This window comes from Schistocerca piceifrons, chromosome 8, assembly GCF_021461385.2.
Source record: "Schistocerca piceifrons isolate TAMUIC-IGC-003096 chromosome 8, iqSchPice1.1, whole genome shotgun sequence".
In the NCBI taxonomy this organism is placed as follows: domain Eukaryota; kingdom Metazoa; phylum Arthropoda; class Insecta; order Orthoptera; family Acrididae; genus Schistocerca; species Schistocerca piceifrons.
The window spans coordinates 23,819,915-23,833,294 of NC_060145.1; positions in this window are offsets into that span (position 1 = coordinate 23,819,915).

Here is a 13,380-nt window from a genome sequence, read left to right on the forward strand (position 1 = left end):
CAAGATGAGTCTTGAGATTATTCAGACATCCTAACTTCCTGAACATTTACAGCGTGTTGGCAACAACACAAATATGAATTGGGTCGTTTTTTGCTACCCAAGAACTTAAAAACAACCTTCTTCGATGGTACTCAATCCTCCATCTTATTCATAGTGATGTTTTTATTTAAGTTAGACCTGAACAGGATTTTTCGAATATCAGGTTACGACGTTCCTTCGTTATTAAACGCGTGTCATCTTATTCATAGTGTTGTTTCATTTGACGTTAGACCTGAACATAACTTTTCGAATGTCAGGTTACGGCGTTACTTCGCTATTAAACGGGTGTGTAATTAATGTGCACCGTCGTAGCTACTGAACATGATGCAAGTTAGTCATCAAATCGAATGTGTTTGCGGTTCATTTTTCTGTATTACTACAGACAGGGCGTAACTGTCCCCATTTGTACTGGGGCAGCAGCAAGTGTAAGGTGACTAGTTGTGCGAGAGCAGGACGCAGAGTTTCTGAAAATTTGTTCCAACCTTGCGTCTTCAAATGAAGTTCCCGTTCCAGTACAGAAGTAGCACGCAGATCGTGAGTCCGTAGGTCTTTCTGTGAGCCTGTAGTGTAACTAACTATTAACGAAACGGTTAAGGTTCACTATCACCGGAATCATGATTCCAGAAGTTTATTTGGATTCCATCGTCTTTTTATTCTGCGCATTGCGTCAGCTAAAGCCAAAAACTGATCGCAGGGGTTGCGTGGTAAAACGTACCCTTACAAAAGTCACACGTGAAGTAACTACAAGGAGTATTCAAATGAAAACATACGAAACAATGTGTCAACAGAAGTGGTTGAAATCTCCATATGGCGCTTTAGGATAACGAAATAAGACATCTAGGGGTGCGAACATAGTGTCGTAACCTCCCCCTAAAAAAATTCAAAGCTGTGTCCTCGGCAGGCAAGATGATACTTACCGTCTTTTTCGACGTCTGAGGTCCGATACTCGAATTCTTTGAGCACGGAAAGACCATTAAAAATGACGTACTGTGAGACACTCCGCAGCCTACGCAAGTCTGTCAAGAGCAAATGGTCGGAGCTGCTCAGCAATGAAGTGATTCTGCTCCATGACAACGATGTCACCGAGGTCACACAAAGTGTAATGGCCAAATTCAAGTGAGAGAAGCTTGGATAGCTTTCCTACAAACTGGACGCGTCGCCTTGCGACTTACATGTGTTTAGTCCAATAAAGAAACATCTCAAAGGGAACCGCTTCATTTCAGACGACGAACTGAAAGATACAGTGGAGGAGTGGCTCCTGTCACAGCAACAAGAACGTTGGGAACAGGGAATCCTTCCACTCATGAGACAGTGGGGTAGTTGCGCTCACGCCTCTGGTGATTACTTTTGAATAAAGACTGCACTTGTACCCACAATGTTGTGTCGTACCTTTTATTTTGAACCCCCCCACCCCATAATCACCCATATTTTTCACAAATGTAATCCTTAAATATTGTTAAACGTGTTAAAAATGTGGTAATTGTTTCACAAATCAAATTATACTTCCTAAGCTCAATTTCACCCTGCCTTGCTCAAAGAATCGCGATTTTGCCGACTGTAGCATTTGGCGACCAACTAGCACTTTACTCTTCAGCCCCTCCCTAAGGTTCAAAATGGTTCAAATGGCTCTCAGCACTATGGGACTTAACATCTATGGTCATCAGTCCCCTAGAACGTAGAACTACTTAAACCTAACTAACTTAAGGACATCACACAACACCCAGCCATCACGAGGCAGAGAAAATCCCTGACCCCGCCGGGAAACGAACCCGGGCGCGGGAAGCGAGAACGCTACCGCACGACCACGAGCTGCGGACCCTCTTTAAGGAATGAGCTCTTTCGCCCCTCTGCTAAGACTGAACTTATTACCACGGTCCGCTTCGCTGGACGGTCATTCGGCGCGAAGCGAATGACACACGAAGTGATTCGACTCTATCTTAGTTATTTAAATATTCTCCAAAAATTGCTACTAAAATGAAACTACCAAGTAACATGGTGTTGGTTGTGGTCTTCAGTCCAGAGACTGATTTGATGCAGCTCTCCATGCTACTCTATCCTGTGCAAGATTCTTCATCTCCCAGTACCTACTGCAACCTACATCCTTCTGAATCTGCTTAGTGTATTCATCTCTTGAGCTCCCTCTACGATTTTTACCCTCCACGCTGCCCTCCAATGCTAAATTTGTGATCCCTTGATGCCTCAGAACATGTCCTACCAACCGGTCCCTTCTTCTTGTCAAGTTGTGCCACAAACTCCTCTTCTCCCCAGTTCTATTCAATACCTCCTCATTAGTTACATGATCTACCCATCTAATCTTCAGCATTCTTATGTAGCACCACATTTCGAAAGCTTCTATTCTCTTCTTGTCTACACTATTTATCGTCCACGTTTCACTTCCATACGTGGCTACACTCCATACAAATACTTTCAGACACGTCTTCCTGACACTTAAATCTACACTTGATGTTAACAAATTTTTCTTCGTCAGAAACGCTTTCCTTGCCATTGCCAGTCTACATTTTATATCCTCTCTACTTCGACCATCATCAGTTATTTTGCTCCCCAAATAGCAAAACTCCTTTACTACTTTAAGTGTCTCATTTCCTAATCTAATTCCCTCAGCATCACCCGACTTAATTCGACTACATTCCATTATCCTCGTTTTGCTTTTGTTGATGTTCATCTTATATCCTTCTTTCAAGACACTGTCCATTCCGTTCAACTGCTCTTCCAAGTCCTTTGCTGTCTCTAACAGAATTACAATGTCATCGGCGAACCTCAAAGTTTTTATTTCTTCTCCATGGTTTTTAATTCCTACTCCGAATTTTTCTTTTGTTTCCTTCACTGCTTGCTCAATATACAGATTGAATAACCTTGGGGAAGAGGCTACAACCCTGTCTCACTCCCTTCCCAACCACTGCTTCCCTTTCATGCCCCTCGACTCTTATAACTGACATCTGGTTTCTGTACAAATTGTAAATAGCGTTTCGCTCCCTGTATTTTACCCCCAAGTAACATAGCTCGATGGAATTGGGTCCATACATAGAAATAAATGCTAAAGTAGAGAACAGAAGGTAACTGACAGAAATGCTCAATGAGACGCACAGAAATAACACTTTTATTGAAAGACAATAATTACAGTGAAGTGATTTTGTGATGATCCCTTGGGCATAAAAAAAGGCGGGGCTTGGTACGTTACGGGGCATGTGATCACCATGGGCGGCAATGCACGATCTGAAACGTGCTCCCGTGCTGGCTACAAGGTCTTCTGGTAAGGTGCTCCATCCCTCCAAAAGGGCGGTTGACAACTCCTGATTGGATACGCTGTAGTCCCTGTCCCAGACGCATCCCACACGTGATCGACGGTATTTAAGCCGGGGAAACGAGCAGGTCAGTCTGTTCGCCAAATATCCTCTCATACCAAGAGCTGCTCCAGCTAAAAATGAAGTCAAGGCCGAATGCACCCCTAAAAAGACGCACATGTAGAAGGAGTAGAGTGCCACAGTAATGTTGACCGGCAAGTGCACCGAGTTCAAAGAGCTGGAGATCAGTATGTTCATACAACACGGTGCCTCGCCACGCCACACCATGTCACGTGGACCGCCAAAATGCCCGACAGTGCTTCTTGGTGCATTACGTGTTCCCCCCCCCCCCGCCGCCCCCCCCCCCCCCCCCCCTGTCGCCGCATGACGGGGTACGTTCAGACTCACTAATCGGACTGAATCTGCTCTCATCTTGAAAGATCAAACGACCTCACTCTTCGTGGGCCCAGTCCCTATGCTCTTGGCACCGTTGCAGACTGTACCGCCGATGTGCATGTGTCAATGCAACACAAGGTACTGGTCGAGAGACCACCCCTACGCAGTCGCCGTGCCACTGTGGAGCTCGATACCGCGCGCTTTGCAGTTCTGTTAAATGTGGAAACAAATACATCCGCAGTTTGTCGTGGGTCCCTTCTTGCCCGTTGCACAACGTAGCGTTCATCTGCTGCCGTAGTTGACCGTTGTCGACCACCTCCTGCCGTCCTGGCAGCAGTGCCTCGGGACGCTCTCCACTCACGTGAAAAATTGCTGGGAGCAGTACCAAACCCGTGAGGTACGCTCGTTAACACTTCGTCCTTCTTCCAGTTTCCCGTGTGAAGTCATCCAGATTTTGTCTCCGTTTACCGTTCCTTCAACTTGCCTCATGTTTCGGGCACAGACCTATTTGGCGCTATAGTCACGCTGACCGCACGCCATATAACGCCCGACTTTCTGCCCATGACTGGAAGACCTCTGGCCGCATCGTTCCGCACTTCATTTCCACCGAGTAGTTAATATGTAACGGTACTTTACACTGAGGTGACAAAAGCCATGGGATAACGTTATGCACATATACAGATGGCGTAGTATGACGTAGACGAGGTGTAAAAGTGCAGTGCATTAGCGGACCTGTCATTTGTACGCAGGTGTGTCATGTAAGAAGGTTTCCGCACAAAGGGAATTAACAGACTTTGAACGTGGAATGGTAGTTGAAGCTGGACGAATGGGACGTTACATTTCGGAAATCGTTAGGGAATCCAATATTCCGAGATCCACAGCATCAAGAATGTGCCGAGAATATCAGATTTCAGGCATTACCTCTCACCACGGACAACACAGTAGACGACGGCCTTTGCTTAATGACCGAGAGCAGCGATGTTTGCATAGAGCTGTCAGCGCTAACAGACAAGCAACACTGCGTCGAAATAACCACAGAAATCAATATGGAACTTACAACAAACGTATCCGTTAGGAAGGTACGGCGAAATTTGGCGTTAATGGGCTATGACGGGAGACATTTGCTAACAACACGATATCGCCTGCAGCACGTCTTCTGGGCTCGTGACCATATCGGTTAATTGGAAAACCTTGGCCTAGTCAGTTGAGTCCCGATTTCAGTTGGTAAGAGCTGATGGTAGTGTTCAAGTGTGGCGCAAACCCCACGAAGCCACGGACCCAAGTTGTCAACAAGGCACTGTACAAGTTTGTGGTGGCTCCATAATGGTGTGGGCTGTGTTTACATGAAATGGACTGGGCCCTTTGATCCAACTGAACGTACTATCTCTGGCTGCAAATGGTTATGTTCGGCTAGTTGGAGTTTGCAACAGTTCACGGATTTCATGTTCACAAATAACGATAAAAAATTTTCTAGACGACAATGCACCATGTCACAAGGCCACAACGGGTCGCGATTTTTTGAAGAACATTCTGGACAACTCGAGCGAATGATTTGGCCATTCAGACATGAATCCCATCGAACATTTAAGGGACATAATGGAGGTAAGTTCGATCACAAAATCCTGCACCGGTAATAGTTTCTGAATCATGGACGGCTATGTAGGCAGCACGACTCAATATTTCTGCAGCGGACTTCCGACGACTTGTCGAGTCCACGCCACGTCCAGCTGCTGCGCTACGCCGGGCGAAAGGAGGTCCGACACGGCATTAGGAGCTACCCTAAGACATTTGTCACCCCAGTGTATCTATTCGTCCGTGAAATAGTAGTGTAGTTACGATGTACACCAACCAGTGCTATAACTGCCACTGAAATCTTAACTCCATGTTGCTGTTTACTGAAACAGTGTATGAAATGTACTTCGTTGAAATCGCTAAAAATGCATTGTTTCAAAACTGTTCGATATGAATTGCAAAGAAAAAGGATAGGGGAGTGGGGTTATGCGGTGCTTTTGTTATGGTACTGGCATTCAGCCGACTGAAACCAGAAGCATAAGCCAGTCTCATTAAAAGAGTTTTTCATCGCTGGCCTCGTGGAGGAGTAACTGCAGCGCGTGAGTCACGGCAGCCCGCGCTCGGCTCAGCGGCCTGCGGAGCGGGGGGCGCAGGATGGATGAATGGCCTGCCTTGTGGCGCTCGGACGTCACCAGACACGCCCTGCCGCCGGAATCCCAGCCTGCAGCTAACCCAGTGGCGCCGCAATTCATGACGCGCCGAAGGCCTCTCTCCTGGGAAGGCGTATGCGTTATGTGGCACTCAGGCAGCGTTCAAAATAACAGAGACACCGCGTTAAACACAAGTACGCTCTCCAGATTCGGTATTACTGATCAGCAACCTCTGGAGACATTCTTTCTTTGTGGTAAGGTCAGCGCAATCTAAGCCATATGTTATGTACAGTACAGTAGTGGAAATCAGTTTAAAGACAGGGTTCCTACGAAAGTAATAGTACAATGTCTGTATCACACAGTATCAAATTTATTACGAAAGTGGTAGATACGTGTTACACATAAAGTATCTTTCATAATGCGAGTAACAAAGTAAGGAGTTTGCATTTCCTGGATGGAATAAATGCACTCACTGTCCTGTTGTGTTATTGCATTGTTAGTATTTTGTCCAGTCGCTGTTCTTCATAATTTCTCCAAAAACTCTCTTTAGCATTGATTTTGTTAACGTTTCTCGTCCTTGCAGTGAAATTGTCGTTCGCTCTTCTCCTATCGCAATTTTCAGCTCACATACTGCCTCAGATTGCCTTCCATTGCGATAACATCGTCTTGCAAGTATTCCCCAAGTGTTTTCCACGGGGTTCATATCTGGGATACGTGCACGCCAGGGCAAGACATCGGTATCCTTATCTTCAAACTACTTTTTGGTTGTAGTAGAAACATGCACACATACATTGTCTTGTTGAAGTATTAGCCTTTCGTTCCCTACGCCCTCATACATTCTAATCAGTTCTGTCTCTAGCATCCCTGTGTATATGTTAAGAGTTCATTCTAGTGTTCAACCGCGCAAAGTATGATTTACCTTTAGCATACAAGACTGCCCAAATCTTAACACTTCCACCTTCAAAATTTCTCCTCATCCTTACCTGCTGCTCTGTTCACAGATCATACCAGTAGCACTGAAAACCATCCGGCCCATCTACACTAAACCTCTTCTCATCACTGAAGATCACTTTATCCTATTCTGAAGATCATGACATACGTTTTTCAGCAAACTCCAATCTAGCCTTTTTATCTCTGAGTTTTAAGGCAGGTTTCTGGAGTCGTTTCTTGAATGCAAGATGTTTGTCATTTGACAAAATTTGTCGTACACGTCTGGCAGTTGCTGACAGCCGTGAATCAGCAACAAACTGAGAATAATAACATTTTGTGGCTCTTGCTTTGCGCAAAACGAACCGCTTCGATTTCTCAAATAATTTTCTGCTTAGCCCATATTTTCCTTTCTGCCTATATAGTGCGCTCAATCTAACGAAATTATCAGTCAGTATACTTTAACGGTTCAATGTCTTTGCGACTGGAAGACTAGAGAGTCTTATTTCCTTGCACGCACCGATTTTTGCTTTTTCGTCGCGTGATAACTGTTTTCCGTGTGGCTTTGTCGCAACACGCACTGTCACTAAAAGCGTCTGTTTCCGATCTCCAGTAAAGCCACATACGCACATGTTAACAACACACACAGCCGACTGGCTTTATGCCGAGTTTCACCATCTACCACCTGAGTCGTAGATGTCTTGTTATATGTTGTACTACCGAAATCAGATACGGTTCTGACTGCATTTGTCAGTATACTGGGTCTCATGGTATTGCATATACACTGTGCACAGCTATTCCACGCGACAATGTTAATTTTCCTACAAATACCTATGCCTTAATACTGATTTCTACTACTGCATTTCGATCCCACATCACATCAGTTTAGTAGTAAAAGCAGCAGCAGCATTAGTAGAGTTTTATTCATCTTTGGATCACTTTTTCATGGACGCTGGGCATGCCATGTCAGTTTAAGAACATCAAAAGTAACATCATTCATATATACTGATGTTTCCATGCTACGGATCTAATATGACCAGGCTGAGACATCTGTTGTCGCCCAGGCACTTGCCTGAAGTGGTTTAGGGAAACCACAGTACACCTAAATCAGGATGACTGAATGAAGACTGGAACCTTCATTCTCCAGTATATAACGCCAGTCTGTTTAAAACATTGCTGCGTGATTCGGATTTCCCTACTGTATATCACTGTTTTGCGAAGAACTTATTTAATAATCTAAAAGACTAGTGTTCCACTGTTCACTCAGTTCTCGCTCCCAGTTACTGCACATAACCGCACACACTATACACACATTGTTTGATAACCTAACACTACACAAGCTATCAGCTGACAATATTTGGTTTCCAGTTTGTGTACTACAACTTCCCATGTGCTAGCCTGAAAAATGAGCCAGCGTCCCTCTATAAAGAGTGAGATGTTGACCTCAAAAAGAAGATAAGGTTATTTTGTCGAAAACTGACATGTACAGACCGTGGTTGTGTACAAAATATAGGTCGCTTCTTTCAAAGGAGGAGAGAGCAACCAGCCATTATTGAGTGACTAGTTGCTGTCTCCTTCTTTGAACGAATAAACTTATATGGTGGATTTGGTGTTAGTGTTATACATTGCATAGCTTTGGGAGAAAGTTTCTCCACGAAGGAAAAAAAGGATAGAAATAATAAAGAGTGGAGAAACATACTGTGAAAATGTTATGTGAACTATTATTATTATTATTATTATTATTATTATTATTACTTACTTACTTACGTACTTGTGTTATCTTCTTCACAGAACCACTCCTGTATATTATTCAAATAATCCTTCACTGTACAGAATGTATCGCTTAACTTATGCGTTTTAAATGCCTTTTTAAATAAGTTCGTTTCAATCTCTTTAATCTATTTGGGCAATATACTTGAATTCTGCAGTTTTCTTTCTTCGTAGATAATGCTGTTTTTAGTTTAATATGAATCTTTTTTGGTAAATATGTCTTTTTCCCAATTCAAAGCGAAATTTATGGCATTTGTTTTCTTTATGTTCAGTATCATGTATTGCATAATGACCAATTTAAATTTCCTTGACAATTTTCACTTGCTTTCTCTGAAAGGAGTTCTCTTGTTTCCTAAGTGACTATAACACTGATATCATAAGCAAAAGAAATTTTTACCCACGACTATCACTATTAAGAAAGTTTTCTAAGTCTTTTTTTCTTTTCTCTTTTGTAATCAGTTTTCCGACTGGCTTTTTGAGGCTACCACTTCCTCTCTTCTGCCACGGTCTTCATTCCAGACTAGCACTTCCATCTACCGTCCTCGATATTTGTAGAATATGTTTCAGTCTCTGTCTCTCTCTTCAGGTTTTACCCTCTACAGCTCCCTCTAGTATCATGGAAGCTATTCACTGATACCGTAACACATGTGGTGTCATCATGCCCCTGCTTGTCACTCTTTTACAGATAATCTTTCCTCGTCATTTCTGCGGATCAACCGACTTTTCAACATCTCCTCCTGCAATACCACATCCGGAACGCTTCGAATCTCTTCTCTTTCGATAGTTCCATGGTTCACGATTCATACCATACAATGACGTGCTCCAGATGTACATTCTCTGAAGTTTCTTCCTAAAACAAGTTGAGACCTATGTCTGATACTAACAGACTTAACTTCAGTAAGGAATGCCATGTCTGCTATTGCTAGTCTAAATCATATCTCCTTACGTTATTTTGCTTCCAACGCAGCAGAATTCCTTCATTTTGTCTACTACGTGGTCCCCAGTTCATATTTCCAGTATCATTTCTGATAGACATTGTTACATTCGACTCTCTTTGGTTCACCCTCGGTCCATAACCTGCGCTCATCAGGTTGTTCGTCCCGTTTAACAGGTCCTGTAATTTTTAATCACTCTCACAAAAGATATAAAAGTCATCTGCGAATCTTATCTTCGATATTCTTTCCTCCAGACCTTTAATCGCACTTTCTTCATTGCTTCTTAGACGTTGAGCAATAGGGGAGAACGACTGAATCCCTGCCTTTCAATCTCCTTTATCTCACCAGTTGTCTGTTGGTCTTCCATTCTTATTGTTCCCTCTTCATCCTTGTACCTACTTTACAATACTCTTGTTTCCCTATAAGGAAATTGCTGTCAAGCATTACATTAACTAAATTCTGTCCAAGAGGTAATGAAAGTAAAAAAAAAAAAAAAATGCACTTGTGGACTCTTGTCGACAGATTTTAAAAGTTTATCGAGTCAGAACCACAGTATCTCCCACTCACCCCCCCCCCTCCCCACCTACCCCCCCCCCCCCCCCCAAATGCCCACTCTTAGGTATCTTGCAATGACCGACAACTCAGCTAAAGTCTTCAAGCTCCAATAAACCAGTATGTCTCTCATACGTTTGCTGAAAGTCATCAGTCAAGATTCACCTGTCTACCCAGTGACCGCCATGGAAATATTATTTATTATACAATGTGTCCCATTTATCTTGCTCACCCAAGTAGCTTTTTTTCTGATGTCTTAAATGAAAAAATATTTCAACCAATGCTTTTTAATATCATTGCTCAGTTCTTGGTAAGGCTATACGTTTTATATGTCCCCACAGGTGTAGGAAATACAAGTTTTTTAAATGTAGCCATGTACATTTTATTCAAGAATACATTTACCCTCTCCAAGAGCTACTGAGAAATGTATTACAATGTAACATTTTTGTCCATAAAACGTAGATGTACTGAAACTGAACTTGTACCGTTCCATATTTTCTCAATAAATTTCCGGTACAAGAGAATTAATGAAGAGAATTTTTTTTTTTTACTCTGCAGAACTGAATCAGTTGGTAACAGGCAGGAGCGAATGAACCAAACGGCGTTTGTTTATTTATTGATGTTATTTCGTGTGTACCACGTTTCCCTGCATACTTTCCCTTGTGTGACCGGGGCGGTATGAATGAGAAATTATGTGAAGTAGCATAAAGCTTTAGTCAGAGGTTGTAGCATTGTATGAGTAGAGTGGTTCTGTGGTAGGTACCAACCCCTCAACGCGAACAAGTTTGGCAAAGAAGGTGTGCAAGTCAGGTGAGAGAGGTCGCGAAGGCACGAGTATTGGCTCTGTCAGGTTGGCGAACCACCCCTTCCACCACCACTTTTGAACGGACAACGGTTAGGCGATGTGGCCTGGAGGTCACTGGTTCGTGGGCAGCGGCGCTGTGCAGACGTTGAAGACTTAGCTCTCGATTTTATGGTAATATTATCAAAGGTATTAGAATGTTTCAAATCTTTCCGTTACTAAAGTCCATATTGTTGAAATCATGTGTGATATGACCACGAAACCCCCATAAGGGAGTTTGTTTTCGTAATTTGATTAAATTTCAGTAAGAACTTTGCGTTTGTGCCTTGGTCAGGCATGCACCATGGGTCTTAAGCTCACAGTCGTATTATTGCTCTGTGCGTAACAGAAGTTAACTCATTTAATGTATTTTAATGTGGTGTTTCTTTCACTGTGATATTTTGGGGATTTTTCGATTTCTGATATGTTTTCTTTGTGTGCTTGGTTTCCCGCCACGTGATCGGTTGGAGCGACCGTCACATTAATAAAGTGCAGTTTCATTCCAAAAATGTACAGTAGCTTCACTACAGTTTCGTGTAGCAGAATTCGGAAACAATAAATTTGTGCGGAGAATGAGAACTTTGAATCATGAAATGTGCTCATATTCACTATAGCGTGAAACTGTCAGCGGTCGTTAATAGAAAGGTGGGTCACATCAATAGGTACAAGGTACGAGTGAATATCTATATGGTAGTGCGTGAGTGTAAGATAGGGAAGAAATAATCTTGTGTGTCAGCATTTTTGTATTTCTGTTGGCTACCGCAACGTGGCCACGTGTATGAACTAGCACCAAGGGGATAATTAGTAAATGTTTCTTAAGCCCCCATAACTATTTGATTTGCTTATAATGAAGTGTGTTACATAACATACGGGTTTAACTCTTGTATCTAGGAAAAGTTCAGATTTTAATGCCAATTGATGGGATAGAGACTTGCAAAATATTTTCCCACCATATGATAGTAAATGTTCCTGCCCCCCCCCCCCCCCAGCTCAGCAACGTCGGAACGCAGTATTAAAGCAAAATTGTCAGTCATCGTCAAGTAGACCACTTACTACGTCTCTTCGGCGCACGTTTTAATGAAAATTGAAATATTTAGGCAGATGCTCTTCTGCCCTGACTACGTTCACTTGTAGTGTCATTTGCTGAACTTGTTCTGCGTGACCTGTAGTAATTAAATGTAATATCAATAGAAGGCATGGGTTTAAGTATAATTGTGTGCCTGCATAAAATTCCACTAAAGCCAGGTCTGCGCTCCCCTCTCCCTTTCCATAATTACGAGGTGAAAGTAAATCCTGTTGACTAGAGAGGGCATTTGTCATGACATGTAATATGAGAGCCCCAGCTGTTGCATAAGAATTGGCAGTATCTATTCCAATAGATACACGGTTAATTGTTCAAATGCAGTAGGTGGTCAATAAATATCAATCTAAATCCTCTACTGATTATTTACTCCCTTTATCATTAACAACTCAAAGAATAGATGAAACCTAAAGTATCCAAACCTCCCTAGAGTTCCTACCTCAGCCACATGCTAGGTCAACAAATAAAATAAATAAAAGCTCTATGCTCCCTAATAAGCACTACATAGGTGCCTTTTGCAGTGGTTATGAAGATTGCGTTATCCGTTACCTTCAAATTTTTACCGGTAGGTTGTAATTTCGTGGAGCACACGAATTTGTTAAACCAGTACCACAGAGGGTAACTTTCAGAAGCAGTAGGACACGATAAGCGACTGTAAACATCCTACCCGGTCGAATTTGATCAGTACCATTGGTAGGAGGGTTACGTTGCAGTACAAACGGCAAAGAGTACACAGATTGTGAAAAAAACGAACTATTTACTGCCTTGATTGTACACATTACGTACACAATGTAGTGCTGTAGGAGAGGTGTGGTTATGATTTCCGACTCACGTAAACGCAAGTAGTCCTCTCCCCCGCTGCGTACCTCATTTGTTGTTGCTTTAGCCTACAGGACACTGCATACCAGTGTAGTCGTGCATCAAAGTAACTTAGTAACTGGATGGAGGTTTACACAGTGTGAATACAATTTTGTTGTGTAAAGGTGTATGATGTACACACATGACAATAAGGTAGAAATGCTGCCTGATGACAGCATTCTTGCGTTTCTTTGTTCAGTACTGTTAGAGAAAGAAAACTGGCATTCTACGGATCGGAGCGTGGAATGTCAGATCCCTTAATCGGGCAGGTAGGTTAGAAAATTTAAAAAGGGAAATGGATAGGTTAAAGTTAGATATAGTGGGAATTAGTGAAGTTCGGTGGCAGGAGGAACAAGACTTTTGGTCAGGTGATTAGAGGGTTATAAATACAAAATCAAATAGGGGTAATGCAGGAGTAGGTTTAATAATGAATAAAAAAAATAGGAGTGCGGGTTAGCTACTACAAACAGCATAGTGAACGCATTATTGTCGCCAAGATAGACACAAAGCCCATGCC